At 33.3% G+C, this 19,849-nt stretch overlaps 12 non-coding genes across 12 annotated transcripts; 8 read left to right on the top strand and 4 right to left on the bottom strand.

The window, feature by feature from the left end:
- Positions 1 to 38: 38 nt before the first annotated feature.
- Positions 39 to 110, top strand: TRNAQ-CUG (transfer RNA glutamine (anticodon CUG)). The gene has a single exon. It is a non-coding gene; the product is annotated as a tRNA-Gln (tRNA).
- A 2,443-nt stretch (positions 111 to 2,553) lies between these two features.
- On the top strand, positions 2,554 to 2,625 carry TRNAQ-CUG (transfer RNA glutamine (anticodon CUG)). The gene has a single exon. It is a non-coding gene; the product is annotated as a tRNA-Gln (tRNA).
- An 825-nt stretch (positions 2,626 to 3,450) lies between these two features.
- On the bottom strand, positions 3,451 to 3,522 carry TRNAQ-UUG (transfer RNA glutamine (anticodon UUG)). The gene has a single exon. It is a non-coding gene; the product is annotated as a tRNA-Gln (tRNA).
- Positions 3,523 to 5,069: 1,547 nt separating this feature from the next.
- Positions 5,070 to 5,141, top strand: TRNAQ-CUG (transfer RNA glutamine (anticodon CUG)). Its single transcript has one exon. It is a non-coding gene; the product is annotated as a tRNA-Gln (tRNA).
- Positions 5,142 to 7,584: 2,443 nt separating this feature from the next.
- Positions 7,585 to 7,656, top strand: TRNAQ-CUG (transfer RNA glutamine (anticodon CUG)). Its single transcript has one exon. It is a non-coding gene; the product is annotated as a tRNA-Gln (tRNA).
- An 825-nt stretch (positions 7,657 to 8,481) lies between these two features.
- TRNAQ-UUG (transfer RNA glutamine (anticodon UUG)) lies at positions 8,482 to 8,553 on the bottom strand. The gene has a single exon. It is a non-coding gene; the product is annotated as a tRNA-Gln (tRNA).
- A 1,547-nt stretch (positions 8,554 to 10,100) lies between these two features.
- Positions 10,101 to 10,172, top strand: TRNAQ-CUG (transfer RNA glutamine (anticodon CUG)). Its single transcript has one exon. It is a non-coding gene; the product is annotated as a tRNA-Gln (tRNA).
- An 825-nt stretch (positions 10,173 to 10,997) lies between these two features.
- Positions 10,998 to 11,069, bottom strand: TRNAQ-UUG (transfer RNA glutamine (anticodon UUG)). The gene has a single exon. It is a non-coding gene; the product is annotated as a tRNA-Gln (tRNA).
- A 1,547-nt stretch (positions 11,070 to 12,616) lies between these two features.
- Positions 12,617 to 12,688, top strand: TRNAQ-CUG (transfer RNA glutamine (anticodon CUG)). Its single transcript has one exon. It is a non-coding gene; the product is annotated as a tRNA-Gln (tRNA).
- A 2,443-nt stretch (positions 12,689 to 15,131) lies between these two features.
- Positions 15,132 to 15,203, top strand: TRNAQ-CUG (transfer RNA glutamine (anticodon CUG)). Its single transcript has one exon. It is a non-coding gene; the product is annotated as a tRNA-Gln (tRNA).
- Positions 15,204 to 16,028: 825 nt separating this feature from the next.
- Positions 16,029 to 16,100, bottom strand: TRNAQ-UUG (transfer RNA glutamine (anticodon UUG)). Its single transcript has one exon. It is a non-coding gene; the product is annotated as a tRNA-Gln (tRNA).
- Positions 16,101 to 17,647: 1,547 nt separating this feature from the next.
- Positions 17,648 to 17,719, top strand: TRNAQ-CUG (transfer RNA glutamine (anticodon CUG)). The gene has a single exon. It is a non-coding gene; the product is annotated as a tRNA-Gln (tRNA).
- Positions 17,720 to 19,849: the final 2,130 nt, after the last annotated feature.

Here is a 19,849-nt window from a genome sequence, read left to right as displayed (position 1 = left end):
TCTTTTGTCTCAATGGAAAAATCCTTCATGCATGGCAGGGTTCCATGGTGTAATGGTTAGCACTCTGGACTCTGAATCCAGTGATCCGAGTTCAAATCTCGGTGGGACCTGCTTGAATTATGAGATTTAATATTTCACTAATTTCTTAGAATTTGGACTTGGAAAAACATAACGTCAAAGTTTTATACTGAAACTTATCAACGTATAAGTATGTATCTATGTACAGATGGCTATATCCATCTAGATAGCGATAATACAATATAAAGAAATGAATTATTCATAAACATAAGTACTGAAGCTGAAAACTAAAAACTGTTCTTTCCCATCCACAATTTATGCAAGAGGTTCTTTTCCTTTCTCATCTTTATGATCAGTAATAAGATAGTTAATTTTGCTGATTTCTTATCTGACAACATTCTTAACTTACACAGTGCATTTAATTGTGAATTTCTTTGAAAGAGGAATTCAGATTAATACATTTGACATGTCTTTCGAAAGATTCTACTTTGTGGTTATGGATCTACTTTAGAAAAACAGAGTGTAAATATCTGTGTGTCTTAATTTCAAGATTGTTATTTAAAAGTTCATCTCTTCTGTCCCCAAAATACACAATTTGATTCCTCAAGTTTTCTTTTAATGAAGGCTTTCAATTTAAAAAGTTCCTTGTTCCCCTTATCAATAACAGTACGATTTAAACAAGTAATATCTTGCATCAGCTTCTTGTGATGAGTTGAGAAAACAGAGTCAGCTCACAAAATGTCTCATTATTTTGAGCCATTTTATTTCCATGTTTTCTAAAAGTTCTATCATTTGCTCACATCAAATAGACTTTAAAAATACAATCAATAAATTAATGTTTCACTCTACCCGTGTTAGATTTATGATATTTATGAATACACTTGACAGAAAAAGATTTGGTCATAAGTCACGAAAGTGGTCCCACCGAGATTTGAACTCCGATCCTTGGATTCAAAGTCCAAAGTGCTAACCATTACACCATGGAACCTCCCATGTGACAGGGGAGCAAATTGCTGCAGCAATGTGGACATTTCACATTTTTTATTTTCTACAGTCAAAGACAAACAGAATTACATAACTTTTCTATTCTGTTCAACTTTTGCCTATTGAACTATGTTAGGGAAGGATGTTGCACAAAGGACTCAAGTAACGCTATGACTCTGTTGAACAGTACTTTTTATGTGAGATAAGATTTTGCAATAAAAGATAAGATTCCCCCGTGAATGCAATCTCTTCTGCCAAAATGGAAAGCTCAACCTGGTACAGGTGGGTTGATGGTGTTATGCTTGTCAATCTGGACTCTGAAAACAGGGATCTAAGTACAAAGCTCAGTGGGACTTATCTAAACTTTACGATTTTTTTTCCATTCAGTTCTTAGAAGTATTAATTGGAAAAACATCTCATTTACTTATAAACTTGTACGTATCAACTTATATGTATGTATCTCCCTATATATCGCTATATGTCTATGTATTTTTATCGGAAAATATAAATATATACATTATAATAATATGTATAATTAATAGAGGTGAAAATAAAGAACAGTTGTTGCCTCTCCGCATTTGAAAGATGAGCTTCTTCTCCTTCCTCTTCTATATGTCCTGAAATTGAGATAGTCACTTTTTAATCAATTTTGATCTAACAACATAGTTGATTTGTACAAAGCATATCATACGATCTGTGAATAATTCTAAAAAAGAAAATTAGATCAGTACCTTTGAGGCCTCCAAGCAAAAGCTTATATTTCATGATTGCAGATCGACTGTTGAAAATCAGCATGAGAAATGTTTTATTTCACAGTTTCCATACTAATATACAAAAAACATTTGTACTATCTGAATGATACCGTCATTGTGGTTCTCTAGGTTTGATTTAAGAACACATCTCTTTCAAAATGTGCTATATTCGCATTATCAATAGTGTAGAAATCTTCAAAAAGGAATGCTGGGAATCAGCCCTCTGAAATGCATTTGAGAAAAACAGGATATGATTTTGTAATGTCACACTATTTTGTGTAGGAATCTGATGTAAAAGTATTATAAAGTTCGTATTTCTGTAACTTGTTCAAGCTGTTGGACATTTTGAAAGGAGTCAACATTTGTCTCGTTCAACCTACTGGTATTGGATTGGAACTATCAATAACAAAAGATGACAGAAATGTAAAAGGTTGAGATTAGTAAAATAGTACCTCAAAGAATTGGACTGGTACCTTTGCATGCAAAGTCCAAAGTGCCAACCGTTGCTCTTTGGAGCCACCCATGTGAGAGACAGCGAAATGGATGTAGTAGTTTGGAAATGTAGAATGTTTTAATATTCTTCAGTCAAATATGATCATTATTTTGTAAATTGCATGTCCTGATAAACGTTTGCACATTTAACACTGTTATGGAGAATGTAGCTGAAAAGAATCAAATCACATTGTAGCTCTTTACACTATGAGCATTCAACTGAGTTATCTTTTCATCAATGTAAGAAAAGCCCCTGCACTGATGCGCTCTCTTTTGTCTCAATGGAAAAATCCTTCATGCATGGCAGGGTTCCATGGTGTAATGGTTAGCACTCTGGACTCTGAATCCAGTGATCCGAGTTCAAATCTCGGTGGGACCTGCTTGAATTATGAGATTTAATATTTCACTAATTTCTTAGAATTTGGACTTGGAAAAACATAACGTCAAAGTTTTATACTGTAACTTATCAACGTATAAGTATGTATCTATGTACAGATGGCTATATCCATCTAGATAGCGATAATACAATATAAAGAAATGAAAAATTCATAAACATAAGTACTGAAGCTGAAAACTAAAAACTGTTCTTTCCCATCCACAATTTAAGCAAGAGGTTCTTTTCCTTTCTCATCTTTATGATCAGTAATAAGATAGTTAATTTTGCTGATTTCTTATCTGACAACATTCTTAACTTACACAGTGCATTTAATTGTGAATTTCTTTGAAAGAGGAATTCAGATTAATACATTTGACATGTCTTTCGAAAGATTCTACTTTGTGGTTATGGATCTACTTTAGAAAAACAGAGTGTAAATATCTGTGTGTCTTAATTTCAAGATTGTTATTTAAAAGTTCATCTCTTCTGTCCCCAAAATACACAATTTGATTCCTCAAGTTTTCTTTTAATGAAGGCTTTCCAATTAAAAAAGTTCCTTGTTCCCCTTATCAATAACAGTAAGATTTAAACAAGTAATATCTTGCATCAGCCTCTTGTGATGAGTTGAGAAAACAGAGTCAGCTCACAAAATGTCTCATTATTTTGAGCCATTTTATTTCCAGGTTTTCTAAAAGTTCTATCATTTGCTCACATCAAATAGACTTTAAAAATACAATCAATAAATTAATGTTTCACTCTACCCGTGTTAGATTTATGATATTTATGAATACACTTGACAGAAAAAGATTTGGTCATAAGTCATGAAAGTGGTCCCACCGAGATTTGAACTCGGATCCTTGGATTCAAAGTCCAAAGTGCTAACCATTACACCATGGAACCTCCCATGTGACAGGGGAGCAAATTGCTGCAGCAATGTGGACATTTCAAATTTTTTATTTTCTACAGTCAAAGACAAACAGAATTACATAACTTTTCTATTCTGTTCAACTTTTGCCTATTGAACTATGTTAGGGAAGGATGTTGCACAAAGGACTCAAGTAACGCTATGACTCTGTTGAACAGTACTTTTTATGTGAGATACGATTTTGCAATAAAAGATAAGATTCCCCCGTGAATGCAATCTCTTCTGCCAAAATGGAAAGCTCAACCTGGTACAGGTGGGTTGATGGTGTTATGCTTGTCAATCTGGACTCTGAAAACAGGGATCTAAGTACAAAGCTCAGTGGGACTTATCTAAACTTTACGATTTTTTTTCCATTCAGTTCTTAGAAGTATTAATTGGAAAAACATCTCATTTACTTATAAACTTGTACGTATCAACTTATATGTATGTATCTCCCTATATATCGCTATATGTCTATGTATTTTTATCGGAAAATATAAATATATACATTATAAAAATATGTATAATTAATAGAGGTGAAAATAAAGAACAGTTGTTGCCTCTCCGCATTTGAAACATGAGCTTCTTCTCCTTCCTCTTCTATATGTCCTGAAATTGAGATAGTCACTTTTTAATCAATTTTGATCTAACAGCATAGTTGATTTGTACAAAGCATATCATACGATCTGTGAATAATTCTAAAAAAGAAAATTAGATCAGTACCTTTGAGGCCTCCAAGCAAAAGCTTATATTTCATGATTGCAGATCGACTGTTGAAAATCAGCATGAGAAATGTTTTATTTCACAATTTCCATACTAATATACAAAAAACATTTGTACTATCTGAATGATACCGTCATTGTGGTTCTCTAGGTTTGATTTAAGAACACATCTCTTTCAAAATGTGCTATATTCGCCTTATCAATAGTGTAGAAATCTTCAAAAAGGAATGCTGGGAATCAGCCCTCTGAAATGCATTTGAGAAAAACAGGATAGGATTTTGTAATGTCGCACTATTTTGTGTAGGAATCTGATGTAAAAGTATTATAAAGTTCGTATTTCTGTAACTTGTTCAAGCTGTTGGACATTTTGAAAGGAGTCAACATTTGTCTCGTTCAACCTACTGGTATTGGATTGGAACTATCAATAACAAAAGATGACAGAAATGTAAAAGGTTGAGATTAGTAAAATAGTACCTCAAAGAATTGGACTGGTACCTTTGCATGCAAAGTCCAAAGTGCCAACCGTTGCTCTTTGGAGCCACCCATGTGAGAGACAGCGAAATGGATGTAGTAGTTTGGAAATGTAGAATGTTTTAATATTCTTCAGTCAAATATGATCATTATTTTGTAAATTGCATGTCCTGATAAACGTTTGCACATTTAACACTGTTATGGAGAATGTAGCTGAAAAGAATCAAATCACATTGTAGCTCTTTACACTATGAGCATTCAACTGAGTTATCTTTTCATCAATGTAAGAAAAGCCCCTGCACTGATGCGCTCTCTTTTGTCTCAATGGAAAAATCCTTCATGCATGGCAGGGTTCCATGGTGTAATGGTTAGCACTCTGGACTCTGAATCCAGTGATCCGAGTTCAAATCTCGGTGGGACCTGCTTGAATTATGAGATTTAATATTTCACTAATTTCTTAGAATTTGGACTTGGAAAAACATAACGTCAAAGTTTTATACTGAAACTTATCAACGTATAAGTATGTATCTATGTACAGATGGCTATATCCATCTAGATAGCGATAATACAATATAAAGAAATGAATTATTCATAAACATAAGTACTGAAGCTGAAAACTAAAAACTGTTCTTTCCCATCCACAATTTATGCAAGAGGTTCTTTTCCTTTCTCATCTTTATGATCAGTAATAAGATAGTTAATTTTGCTGATTTCTTATCTGACAACATTCTTAACTTACACAGTGCATTTAATTGTGAATTTCTTTGAAAGAGGAATTCAGATTAATACATTTGACATGTCTTTCGAAAGATTCTACTTTGTGGTTATGGATCTACTTTAGAAAAACAGAGTGTAAATATCTGTGTGTCTTAATTTCAAGATTGTTATTTAAAAGTTCATCTCTTCTGTCCCCAAAATACACAATTTGATTCCTCAAGTTTTCTTTTAATGAAGGCTTTCAATTTAAAAAGTTCCTTGTTCCCCTTATCAATAACAGTACGATTTAAACAAGTAATATCTTGCATCAGCTTCTTGTGATGAGTTGAGAAAACAGAGTCAGCTCACAAAATGTCTCATTATTTTGAGCCATTTTATTTCCATGTTTTCTAAAAGTTCTATCATTTGCTCACATCAAATAGACTTTAAAAATACAATCAATAAATTAATGTTTCACTCTACCCGTGTTAGATTTATGATATTTATGAATACACTTGACAGAAAAAGATTTGGTCATAAGTCACGAAAGTGGTCCCACCGAGATTTGAACTCCGATCCTTGGATTCAAAGTCCAAAGTGCTAACCATTACACCATGGAACCTCCCATGTGACAGGGGAGCAAATTGCTGCAGCAATGTGGACATTTCACATTTTTTATTTTCTACAGTCAAAGACAAACAGAATTACATAACTTTTCTATTCTGTTCAACTTTTGCCTATTGAACTATGTTAGGGAAGGATGTTGCACAAAGGACTCAAGTAACGCTATGACTCTGTTGAACAGTACTTTTTATGTGAGATAAGATTTTGCAATAAAAGATAAGATTCCCCCGTGAATGCAATCTCTTCTGCCAAAATGGAAAGCTCAACCTGGTACAGGTGGGTTGATGGTGTTATGCTTGTCAATCTGGACTCTGAAAACAGGGATCTAAGTACAAAGCTCAGTGGGACTTATCTAAACTTTACGATTTTTTTTCCATTCAGTTCTTAGAAGTATTAATTGGAAAAACATCTCATTTACTTATAAACTTGTACGTATCAACTTATATGTATGTATCTCCCTATATATCGCTATATGTCTATGTATTTTTATCGGAAAATATAAATATATACATTATAAAAATATGTATAATTAATAGAGGTGAAAATAAAGAACAGTTGTTGCCTCTCCGCATTTGAAACATGAGCTTCTTCTCCTTCCTCTTCTATATGTCCTGAAATTGAGATAGTCACTTTTTAATCAATTTTGATCTAACAGCATAGTTGATTTGTACAAAGCATATCATACGATCTGTGAATAATTCTAAAAAAGAAAATTAGATCAGTACCTTTGAGGCCTCCAAGCAAAAGCTTATATTTCATGATTGCAGATCGACTGTTGAAAATCAGCATGAGAAATGTTTTATTTCACAATTTCCATACTAATATACAAAAAACATTTGTACTATCTGAATGATACCGTCATTGTGGTTCTCTAGGTTTGATTTAAGGACACATCTCTTTCAAAATGTGCTATATTCGCCTTATCAATAGTGTAGAAATCTTCAAAAAGGAATGCTGGGAATCAGCCCTCTGAAATGCATTTGAGAAAAACAGGATAGGATTTTGTAATGTCGCACTATTTTGTGTAGGAATCTGATGTAAAAGTATTATAAAGTTCGTATTTCTGTAACTTGTTCAAGCTGTTGGACATTTTGAAAGGAGTCAACATTTGTCTCGTTCAACCTACTGGTATTGGATTGGAGCTATCAATAACAAAAGATGACAGAAATATAAAAGGTTGAGATTAGTAAAATAGTACCTCAAAGAATTGGACTGGTACCTTTGCATGCAAAGTCCAAAGTGCCAACCGTTGCTCTTTGGAGCCACCCATGTGAGAGACAGAGAAATGGATGTAGTAGTTTGGAAATGTAGAATGTTTTAATATTCTTCAGTCAAATATGATCATTATTTTGTAAATTGCATGTCCTGATAAACGTTTGCACATTTAACACTGTTATGGAGAATGTAGCTGAAAAGAATCAAATCACATTGTAGCTCTTTACACTATGAGCATTCAACTGAGTTATCTTTTCATCAATGTAAGAAAAGCCCCTGCACTGATGCGCTCTCTTTTGTCTCAATGGAAAAATCCCTCATGTATGGCAGGGTTCCATGGTGTAATGGTTAGCACTCTGGACTCTGAATCCAGCGATCCGAGTTCAAATCTCGGTGGGACCTGCTTGAATTATGAGATTTAATATTTCACTAATTTCTTAGAATTTGGACTTGGAAAAACATAACGTCAAAGTTTTATACTGTAACTTATCAACGTATAAGTATGTATCTATGTACAGATGGCTATATCCATCTAGATAGCGATAATACAATATAAAGAAATGAAAAATTCATAAACATAAGTACTGAAGCTGAAAACTAAAAACTGTTCTTTCCCATCCACAATTTAAGCAAGAGGTTCTTTTCCTTTCTCATCTTTATGATCAGTAATAAGATAGTTAATTTTGCTGATTTCTTATCTGACAACATTCTTAACTTACACAGTGCATTTAATTGTGAATTTCTTTGAAAGAGGAATTCAGATTAATACATTTGACATGTCTTTCGAAAGATTCTACTTTGTGGTTATGGATCTACTTTAGAAAAACAGAGTGTAAATATCTGTGTGTCTTAATTTCAAGATTGTTATTTAAAAGTTCATCTCTTCTGTCCCCAAAATACACAATTTGATTCCTCAAGTTTTCTTTTAATGAAGGCTTTCCAATTAAAAAAGTTCCTTGTTCCCCTTATCAATAACAGTAAGATTTAAACAAGTAATATCTTGCATCAGCCTCTTGTGATGAGTTGAGAAAACAGAGTCAGCTCACAAAATGTCTCATTATTTTGAGCCATTTTATTTCCAGGTTTTCTAAAAGTTCTATCATTTGCTCACATCAAATAGACTTTAAAAATACAATCAATAAATTAATGTTTCACTCTACCCGTGTTAGATTTATGATATTTATGAATACACTTGACAGAAAAAGATTTGGTCATAAGTCATGAAAGTGGTCCCACCGAGATTTGAACTCGGATCCTTGGATTCAAAGTCCAAAGTGCTAACCATTACACCATGGAACCTCCCATGTGACAGGGGAGCAAATTGCTGCAGCAATGTGGACATTTCAAATTTTTTATTTTCTACAGTCAAAGACAAACAGAATTACATACCTTTTCTATTCTGTTCAACTTTTGCCTATTGAACTATGTTAGGGAAGGATGTTGCACAAAGGACTCAAGTAACGCTATGACTCTGTTGAACAGTACTTTTTATGTGAGATACGATTTTGCAATAAAAGATAAGATTCCCCCGTGAATGCAATCTCTTCTGCCAAAATGGAAAGCTCAACCTGGTACAGGTGGGTTGATGGTGTTATGCTTGTCAATCTGGACTCTGAAAACAGGGATCTAAGTACAAAGCTCAGTGGGACTTATCTAAACTTTACGATTTTTTTTCCATTCAGTTCTTAGAAGTATTAATTGGAAAAACATCTCATTTACTTATAAACTTGTACGTATCAACTTATATGTATGTATCTCCCTATATATCGCTATATGTCTATGTATTTTTATCGGAAAATATAAATATATACATTATAAAAATATGTATAATTAATAGAGGTGAAAATAAAGAACAGTTGTTGCCTCTCCGCATTTGAAACATGAGCTTCTTCTCCTTCCTCTTCTATATGTCCTGAAATTGAGATAGTCACTTTTTAATCAATTTTGATCTAACAGCATAGTTGATTTGTACAAAGCATATCATACGATCTGTGAATAATTCTAAAAAAGAAAATTAGATCAGTACCTTTGAGGCCTCCAAGCAAAAGCTTATATTTCATGATTGCAGATCGACTGTTGAAAATCAGCATGAGAAATGTTTTATTTCACAGTTTCCATACTAATATACAAAAAACATTTGTACTATCTGAATGATACCGTCATTGTGGTTCTCTAGGTTTGATTTAAGAACACATCTCTTTCAAAATGTGCTATATTCGCATTATCAATAGTGTAGAAATCTTCAAAAAGGAATGCTGGGAATCAGCCCTCTGAAATGCATTTGAGAAAAACAGGATAGGATTTTGTAATGTCGCACTATTTTGTGTAGGAATCTGATGTAAAAGTATTATAAAGTTCGTATTTCTGTAACTTGTTCAAGCTGTTGGACATTTTGAAAGGAGTCAACATTTGTCTCGTTCAACCTACTGGTATTGGATTGGAACTATCAATAACAAAAGATGACAGAAATGTAAAAGGTTGAGATTAGTAAAATAGTACCTCAAAGAATTGGACTGGTACCTTTGCATGCAAAGTCCAAAGTGCCAACCGTTGCTCTTTGGAGCCACCCATGTGAGAGACAGCGAAATGGATGTAGTAGTTTGGAAATGTAGAATGTTTTAATATTCTTCAGTCAAATATGATCATTATTTTGTAAATTGCATGTCCTGATAAACGTTTGCACATTTAACACTGTTATGGAGAATGTAGCTGAAAAGAATCAAATCACATTGTAGCTCTTTACACTATGAGCATTCAACTGAGTTATCTTTTCATCAATGTAAGAAAAGCCCCTGCACTGATGCGCTCTCTTTTGTCTCAATGGAAAAATCCTTCATGCATGGCAGGGTTCCATGGTGTAATGGTTAGCACTCTGGACTCTGAATCCAGTGATCCGAGTTCAAATCTCGGTGGGACCTGCTTGAATTATGAGATTTAATATTTCACTAATTTCTTAGAATTTGGACTTGGAAAAACATAACGTCAAAGTTTTATACTGTAACTTATCAACGTATAAGTATGTATCTATGTACAGATGGCTATATCCATCTAGATAGCGATAATACAATATAAAGAAATGAAAAATTCATAAACATAAGTACTGAAGCTGAAAACTAAAAACTGTTCTTTCCCATCCACAATTTAAGCAAGAGGTTCTTTTCCTTTCTCATCTTTATGATCAGTAATAAGATAGTTAATTTTGCTGATTTCTTATCTGACAACATTCTTAACTTACACAGTGCATTTAATTGTGAATTTCTTTGAAAGAGGAATTCAGATTAATACATTTGACATGTCTTTCGAAAGATTCTACTTTGTGGTTATGGATCTACTTTAGAAAAACAGAGTGTAAATATCTGTGTGTCTTAATTTCAAGATTGTTATTTAAAAGTTCATCTCTTCTGTCCCCAAAATACACAATTTGATTCCTCAAGTTTTCTTTTAATGAAGGCTTTCCAATTAAAAAAGTTCCTTGTTCCCCTTATCAATAACAGTAAGATTTAAACAAGTAATATCTTGCATCAGCCTCTTGTGATGAGTTGAGAAAACAGAGTCAGCTCACAAAATGTCTCATTATTTTGAGCCATTTTATTTCCAGGTTTTCTAAAAGATCTATCATTTGCTCACATCAAATAGACTTTAAAAATACAATCAATAAATTAATGTTTCACTCTACCCGTGTTAGATTTATGATATTTATGAATACACTTGACAGAAAAAGATTTGGTCATAAGTCATGAAAGTGGTCCCACCGAGATTTGAACTCGGATCCTTGGATTCAAAGTCCAAAGTGCTAACCATTACACCATGGAACCTCCCATGTGACAGGGGAGCAAATTGCTGCAGCAATGTGGACATTTCAAATTTTTTATTTTCTACAGTCAAAGACAAACAGAATTACATAACTTTTCTATTCTGTTCAACTTTTGCCTATTGAACTATGTTAGGGAAGGATGTTGCACAAAGGACTCAAGTAACGCTATGACTCTGTTGAACAGTACTTTTTATGTGAGATACGATTTTGCAATAAAAGATAAGATTCCCCCGTGAATGCAATCTCTTCTGCCAAAATGGAAAGCTCAACCTGGTACAGGTGGGTTGATGGTGTTATGCTTGTCAATCTGGACTCTGAAAACAGGGATCTAAGTACAAAGCTCAGTGGGACTTATCTAAACTTTACGATTTTTTTTCCATTCAGTTCTTAGAAGTATTAATTGGAAAAACATCTCATTTACTTATAAACTTGTACGTATCAACTTATATGTATGTATCTCCCTATATATCGCTATATGTCTATGTATTTTTATCGGAAAATATAAATATATACATTATAAAAATATGTATAATTAATAGAGGTGAAAATAAAGAACAGTTGTTGCCTCTCCGCATTTGAAACATGAGCTTCTTCTCCTTCCTCTTCTATATGTCCTGAAATTGAGATAGTCACTTTTTAATCAATTTTGATCTAACAGCATAGTTGATTTGTACAAAGCATATCATACGATCTGTGAATAATTCTAAAAAAGAAAATTAGATCAGTACCTTTGAGGCCTCCAAGCAAAAGCTTATATTTCATGATTGCAGATCGACTGTTGAAAATCAGCATGAGAAATGTTTTATTTCACAATTTCCATACTAATATACAAAAAACATTTGTACTATCTGAATGATACCGTCATTGTGGTTCTCTAGGTTTGATTTAAGAACACATCTCTTTCAAAATGTGCTATATTCGCCTTATCAATAGTGTAGAAATCTTCAAAAAGGAATGCTGGGAATCAGCCCTCTGAAATGCATTTGAGAAAAACAGGATAGGATTTTGTAATGTCGCACTATTTTGTGTAGGAATCTGATGTAAAAGTATTATAAAGTTCGTATTTCTGTAACTTGTTCAAGCTGTTGGACATTTTGAAAGGAGTCAACATTTGTCTCGTTCAACCTACTGGTATTGGATTGGAACTATCAATAACAAAAGATGACAGAAATGTAAAAGGTTGAGATTAGTAAAATAGTACCTCAAAGAATTGGACTGGTACCTTTGCATGCAAAGTCCAAAGTGCCAACCGTTGCTCTTTGGAGCCACCCATGTGAGAGACAGCGAAATGGATGTAGTAGTTTGGAAATGTAGAATGTTTTAATATTCTTCAGTCAAATATGATCATTATTTTGTAAATTGCATGTCCTGATAAACGTTTGCACATTTAACACTGTTATGGAGAATGTAGCTGAAAAGAATCAAATCACATTGTAGCTCTTTACACTATGAGCATTCAACTGAGTTATCTTTTCATCAATGTAAGAAAAGCCCCTGCACTGATGCGCTCTCTTTTGTCTCAATGGAAAAATCCTTCATGCATGGCAGGGTTCCATGGTGTAATGGTTAGCACTCTGGACTCTGAATCCAGTGATCCGAGTTCAAATCTCGGTGGGACCTGCTTGAATTATGAGATTTAATATTTCACTAATTTCTTAGAATTTGGACTTGGAAAAACATAACGTCAAAGTTTTATACTGAAACTTATCAACGTATAAGTATGTATCTATGTACAGATGGCTATATCCATCTAGATAGCGATAATACAATATAAAGAAATGAATTATTCATAAACATAAGTACTGAAGCTGAAAACTAAAAACTGTTCTTTCCCATCCACAATTTATGCAAGAGGTTCTTTTCCTTTCTCATCTTTATGATCAGTAATAAGATAGTTAATTTTGCTGATTTCTTATCTGACAACATTCTTAACTTACACAGTGCATTTAATTGTGAATTTCTTTGAAAGAGGAATTCAGATTAATACATTTGACATGTCTTTCGAAAGATTCTACTTTGTGGTTATGGATCTACTTTAGAAAAACAGAGTGTAAATATCTGTGTGTCTTAATTTCAAGATTGTTATTTAAAAGTTCATCTCTTCTGTCCCCAAAATACACAATTTGATTCCTCAAGTTTTCTTTTAATGAAGGCTTTCAATTTAAAAAGTTCCTTGTTCCCCTTATCAATAACAGTACGATTTAAACAAGTAATATCTTGCATCAGCTTCTTGTGATGAGTTGAGAAAACAGAGTCAGCTCACAAAATGTCTCATTATTTTGAGCCATTTTATTTCCATGTTTTCTAAAAGTTCTATCATTTGCTCACATCAAATAGACTTTAAAAATACAATCAATAAATTAATGTTTCACTCTACCCGTGTTAGATTTATGATATTTATGAATACACTTGACAGAAAAAGATTTGGTCATAAGTCACGAAAGTGGTCCCACCGAGATTTGAACTCCGATCCTTGGATTCAAAGTCCAAAGTGCTAACCATTACACCATGGAACCTCCCATGTGACAGGGGAGCAAATTGCTGCAGCAATGTGGACATTTCACATTTTTTATTTTCTACAGTCAAAGACAAACAGAATTACATAACTTTTCTATTCTGTTCAACTTTTGCCTATTGAACTATGTTAGGGAAGGATGTTGCACAAAGGACTCAAGTAACGCTATGACTCTGTTGAACAGTACTTTTTATGTGAGATAAGATTTTGCAATAAAAGATAAGATTCCCCCGTGAATGCAATCTCTTCTGCCAAAATGGAAAGCTCAACCTGGTACAGGTGGGTTGATGGTGTTATGCTTGTCAATCTGGACTCTGAAAACAGGGATCTAAGTACAAAGCTCAGTGGGACTTATCTAAACTTTACGATTTTTTTTCCATTCAGTTCTTAGAAGTATTAATTGGAAAAACATCTCATTTACTTATAAACTTGTACGTATCAACTTATATGTATGTATCTCCCTATATATCGCTATATGTCTATGTATTTTTATCGGAAAATATAAATATATACATTATAAAAATATGTATAATTAATAGAGGTGAAAATAAAGAACAGTTGTTGCCTCTCCGCATTTGAAACATGAGCTTCTTCTCCTTCCTCTTCTATATGTCCTGAAATTGAGATAGTCACTTTTTAATCAATTTTGATCTAACAGCATAGTTGATTTGTACAAAGCATATCATACGATCTGTGAATAATTCTAAAAAAGAAAATTAGATCAGTACCTTTGAGGCCTCCAAGCAAAAGCTTATATTTCATGATTGCAGATCGACTGTTGAAAATCAGCATGAGAAATGTTTTATTTCACAATTTCCATACTAATATACAAAAAACATTTGTACTATCTGAATGATACCGTCATTGTGGTTCTCTAGGTTTGATTTAAGGACACATCTCTTTCAAAATGTGCTATATTCGCCTTATCAATAGTGTAGAAATCTTCAAAAAGGAATGCTGGGAATCAGCCCTCTGAAATGCATTTGAGAAAAACAGGATAGGATTTTGTAATGTCGCACTATTTTGTGTAGGAATCTGATGTAAAAGTATTATAAAGTTCGTATTTCTGTAACTTGTTCAAGCTGTTGGACATTTTGAAAGGAGTCAACATTTGTCTCGTTCAACCTACTGGTATTGGATTGGAGCTATCAATAACAAAAGATGACAGAAATATAAAAGGTTGAGATTAGTAAAATAGTACCTCAAAGAATTGGACTGGTACCTTTGCATGCAAAGTCCAAAGTGCCAACCGTTGCTCTTTGGAGCCACCCATGTGAGAGACAGAGAAATGGATGTAGTAGTTTGGAAATGTAGAATGTTTTAATATTCTTCAGTCAAATATGATCATTATTTTGTAAATTGCATGTCCTGATAAACGTTTGCACATTTAACACTGTTATGGAGAATGTAGCTGAAAAGAATCAAATCACATTGTAGCTCTTTACACTATGAGCATTCAACTGAGTTATCTTTTCATCAATGTAAGAAAAGCCCCTGCACTGATGCGCTCTCTTTTGTCTCAATGGAAAAATCCCTCATGTATGGCAGGGTTCCATGGTGTAATGGTTAGCACTCTGGACTCTGAATCCAGCGATCCGAGTTCAAATCTCGGTGGGACCTGCTTGAATTATGAGATTTAATATTTCACTAATTTCTTAGAATTTGGACTTGGAAAAACATAACGTCAAAGTTTTATACTGTAACTTATCAACGTATAAGTATGTATCTATGTACAGATGGCTATATCCATCTAGATAGCGATAATACAATATAAAGAAATGAAAAATTCATAAACATAAGTACTGAAGCTGAAAACTAAAAACTGTTCTTTCCCATCCACAATTTAAGCAAGAGGTTCTTTTCCTTTCTCATCTTTATGATCAGTAATAAGATAGTTAATTTTGCTGATTTCTTATCTGACAACATTCTTAACTTACACAGTGCATTTAATTGTGAATTTCTTTGAAAGAGGAATTCAGATTAATACATTTGACATGTCTTTCGAAAGATTCTACTTTGTGGTTATGGATCTACTTTAGAAAAACAGAGTGTAAATATCTGTGTGTCTTAATTTCAAGATTGTTATTTAAAAGTTCATCTCTTCTGTCCCCAAAATACACAATTTGATTCCTCAAGTTTTCTTTTAATGAAGGCTTTCCAATTAAAAAAGTTCCTTGTTCCCCTTATCAATAACAGTAAGATTTAAACAAGTAATATCTTGCATCAGCCTCTTGTGATGAGTTGAGAAAACAGAGTCAGCTCACAAAATGTCTCATTATTTTGAGCCATTTTATTTCCAGGTTTTCTAAAAGTTCTATCATTTGCTCACATCAAATAGACTTTAAAAATACAATCAATAAATTAATGTTTCACTCTACCCGTGTTAGATTTATGATATTTATGAATACACTTGACAGAAAAAGATTTGGTCATAAGTCATGAAAGTGGTCCCACCGAGATTTGAACTCGGATCCTTGGATTCAAAGTCCAAAGTGCTAACCATTACACCATGGAACCTCCCATGTGACAGGGGAGCAAATTGCTGCAGCAATGTGGACATTTCAAATTTTTTATTTTCTACAGTCAAAGACAAACAGAATTACATAACTTTTCTATTCTGTTCAACTTTTGCCTATTGAACTATGTTAGGGAAGGATGTTGCACAAAGGACTCAAGTAACGCTATGACTCTGTTGAACAGTACTTTTTATGTGAGATACGATTTTGCAATAAAAGATAAGATTCCCCCGTGAATGCAATCTCTTCTGCCAAAATGGAAAGCTCAACCTGGTACAGGTGGGTTGATGGTGTTATGCTTGTCAATCTGGACTCTGAAAACAGGGATCTAAGTACAAAGCTCAGTGGGACTTATCTAAACTTTACGATTTTTTTTCCATTCAGTTCTTAGAAGTATTAATTGGAAAAACATCTCATTTACTTATACACTTGTACGTATCAACTTATATGTATGTATCTCCCTATATATCGCTATATGTCTATGTATTTTTATCGGAAAATATAAATATATACATTATAAAAATATGTATAATTAATAGAGGTGAAAATAAAGAACAGTTGTTGCCTCTCCGCATTTGAAACATGAGCTTCTTCTCCTTCCTCTTCTATATGTCCTGAAATTGAGATAGTCACTTTTTAATCAATTTTGATCTAACAGCATAGTTGATTTGTACAAAGCATATCATACGATCTGTGAATAATTCTAAAAAAGAAAATTAGATCAGTACCTTTGAGGCCTCCAAGCAAAAGCTTATATTTCATGATTGCAGATCGACTGTTGAAAATCAGCATGAGAAATGTTTTATTTCACAATTTCCATACTAATATACAAAAAACATTTGTACTATCTGAATGATACCGTCATTGTGGTTCTCTAGGTTTGATTTAAGAACACATCTCTTTCAAAATGTGCTATATTCGCCTTATCAATAGTGTAGAAATCTTCAAAAAGGAATGCTGGGAATCAGCCCTCTGAAATGCATTTGAGAAAAACAGGATAGGATTTTGTAATGTCGCACTATTTTGTGTAGGAATCTGATGTAAAAGTATTATAAAGTTCGTATTTCTGTAACTTGTTCAAGCTGTTGGACATTTTGAAAGGAGTCAACATTTGTCTCGTTCAACCTACTGGTATTGGATTGGAACTATCAATAACAAAAGATGACAGAAATGTAAAAGGTTGAGATTAGTAAAATAGTACCTCAAAGAATTGGACTGGTACCTTTGCATGCAAAGTCCAAAGTGCCAACCGTTGCTCTTTGGAGCCACCCATGTGAGAGACAGCGAAATGGATGTAGTAGTTTGGAAATGTAGAATGTTTTAATATTCTTCAGTCAAATATGATCATTATTTTGTAAATTGCATGTCCTGATAAACGTTTGCACATTTAACACTGTTATGGAGAATGTAGCTGAAAAGAATCAAATCACATTGTAGCTCTTTACACTATGAGCATTCAACTGAGTTATCTTTTCATCAATGTAAGAAAAGCCCCTGCACTGATGCGCTCTCTTTTGTCTCAATGGAAAAATCCTTCATGCATGGCAGGGTTCCATGGTGTAATGGTTAGCACTCTGGACTCTGAATCCAGTGATCCGAGTTCAAATCTCGGTGGGACCTGCTTGAATTATGAGATTTAATATTTCACTAATTTCTTAGAATTTGGACTTGGAAAAACATAACGTCAAAGTTTTATACTGAAACTTATCAACGTATAAGTATGTATCTATGTACAGATGGCTATATCCATCTAGATAGCGATAATACAATATAAAGAAATGAATTATTCATAAACATAAGTACTGAAGCTGAAAACTAAAAACTGTTCTTTCCCATCCACAATTTATGCAAGAGGTTCTTTTCCTTTCTCATCTTTATGATCAGTAATAAGATAGTTAATTTTGCTGATTTCTTATCTGACAACATTCTTAACTTACACAGTGCATTTAATTGTGAATTTCTTTGAAAGAGGAATTCAGAATAATACATTTGACATGTCTTTCGAAAGATTCTACTTTGTGGTTATGGATCTACTTTAGAAAAACAGAGTGTAAATATCTGTGTGTCTTAATTTCAAGATTGTTATTTAAAAGTTCATCTCTTCTGTCCCCAAAATACACAATTTGATTCCTCAAGTTTTCTTTTAATGAAGGCTTTCAATTTAAAAAGTTCCTTGTTCCCCTTATCAATAACAGTACGATTTAAACAAGTAATATCTTGCATCAGCTTCTTGTGATGAGTTGAGAAAACAGAGTCAGCTCACAAAATGTCTCATTATTTTGAGCCATTTTATTTCCATGTTTTCTAAAAGTTCTATCATTTGCTCACATCAAATAGACTTTAAAAATACAATCAATAATTTAATGTTTCACTCTACCCGTGTTAGATTTATGATATTTATGAATACATTTGACAGAAAAAGATTTGGTCATAAGTCACGAAAGTGGTCCCACTGAGATTTGAACTCGGATCCTTAGATTCAAAGTCCAAAGTGCTAACCATTACACCATGGAACCTCCCATGTGACAGGGGAGCAAATTGCTGCAGCAATGTGGACATTTCACATTTTTTATTTTCTACAGTCAAAGACAAACAGAATTACATAACTTTTCTATTCTGTTCAACTTTTGCCTATTGAACTATGTTAGGGAAGGATGTTGCACAAAGGACTCAAGTAACGCTATGACTCTGTTGAACAGTACTTTTTATGTGAGATAAGATTTTGCAATAAAAGATAAGATTCCCCCATGAATGCAATCTCTTCTGCCAAAATGGAAAGCTCAACCTGGTACAGGTGGGTTGATGGTGTTATGCTTGTCAATCTGGACTCTGAAAACAGGGATCTAAGTACAAAGCTCAGTGGGACTTATCTAAACTTTACGATTTTTTTCCATTCAGTTCTTAGAAGTATTAATTGGAAAAACATCTCATTTACTTATAAACTTGTACGTATCAACTTATATGTATGTATCTCCCTATATATCGCTATATGTCTATGTATTTTTATCGGAAAATATAAATATATACATTATAAAAATATGTATAATTAATAGAGGTGAAAATAAAGAACAGTTGTTGCCTCTCCGCATTTGAAACATGAGCTTCTTCTCCTTCCTCTTCTATATGTCCTGAAATTGAGATAGTCACTCTTTAATCAATTTTGATCTAACAGCATAGTTGATTTGTACAAAGCATATCATACGATCTGTGAATAATTCTAAAAAAGAAAATTAGATCAGTACCTTTGAGGCCTCCAAGCAAAAGCTTATATTTCATGATTGCAGATCGACTGTTGAAAATCAGCATGAGAAATGTTTTATTTCACAATTTCCATACTAATATACAAAAAACATTTGTACTATCTGAATGATACCGTCATTGTGGTTCTCTAGGTTTGATTTAAGGACACATCTCTTTCAAAATGTGCTATATTCGCCTTATCAATAGTGTAGAAATCTTCAAAAAGGAATGCTGGGAATCAGCCCTCTGAAATGCATTTGAGAAAAACAGGATAGGATTTTGTAATGTCGCACTATTTTGTGTAGGAATCTGATGTAAAAGTATTATAAAGTTCGTATTTCTGTAACTTGTTCAAGCTGTTGGACATTTTGAAAGGAGTCAACATTTGTCTCGTTCAACCTACTGGTATTGGATTGGAGCTATCAATAACAAAAGATGACAGAAATATAAAAGGTTGAGATTAGTAAAATAGTACCTCAAAGAATTGGACTGGTACCTTTGCATGCAAAG

This window comes from Lissotriton vulgaris, chromosome 4_1 (assembly GCF_964263255.1).
Source record: "Lissotriton vulgaris chromosome 4_1, aLisVul1.2, whole genome shotgun sequence".
NCBI classification, from domain to species: domain Eukaryota; kingdom Metazoa; phylum Chordata; class Amphibia; order Caudata; family Salamandridae; genus Lissotriton; species Lissotriton vulgaris.
The sequence above is the reverse complement of the archived record's forward strand: the minus strand, read 5'-3'. Positions and strand labels throughout refer to the sequence as shown.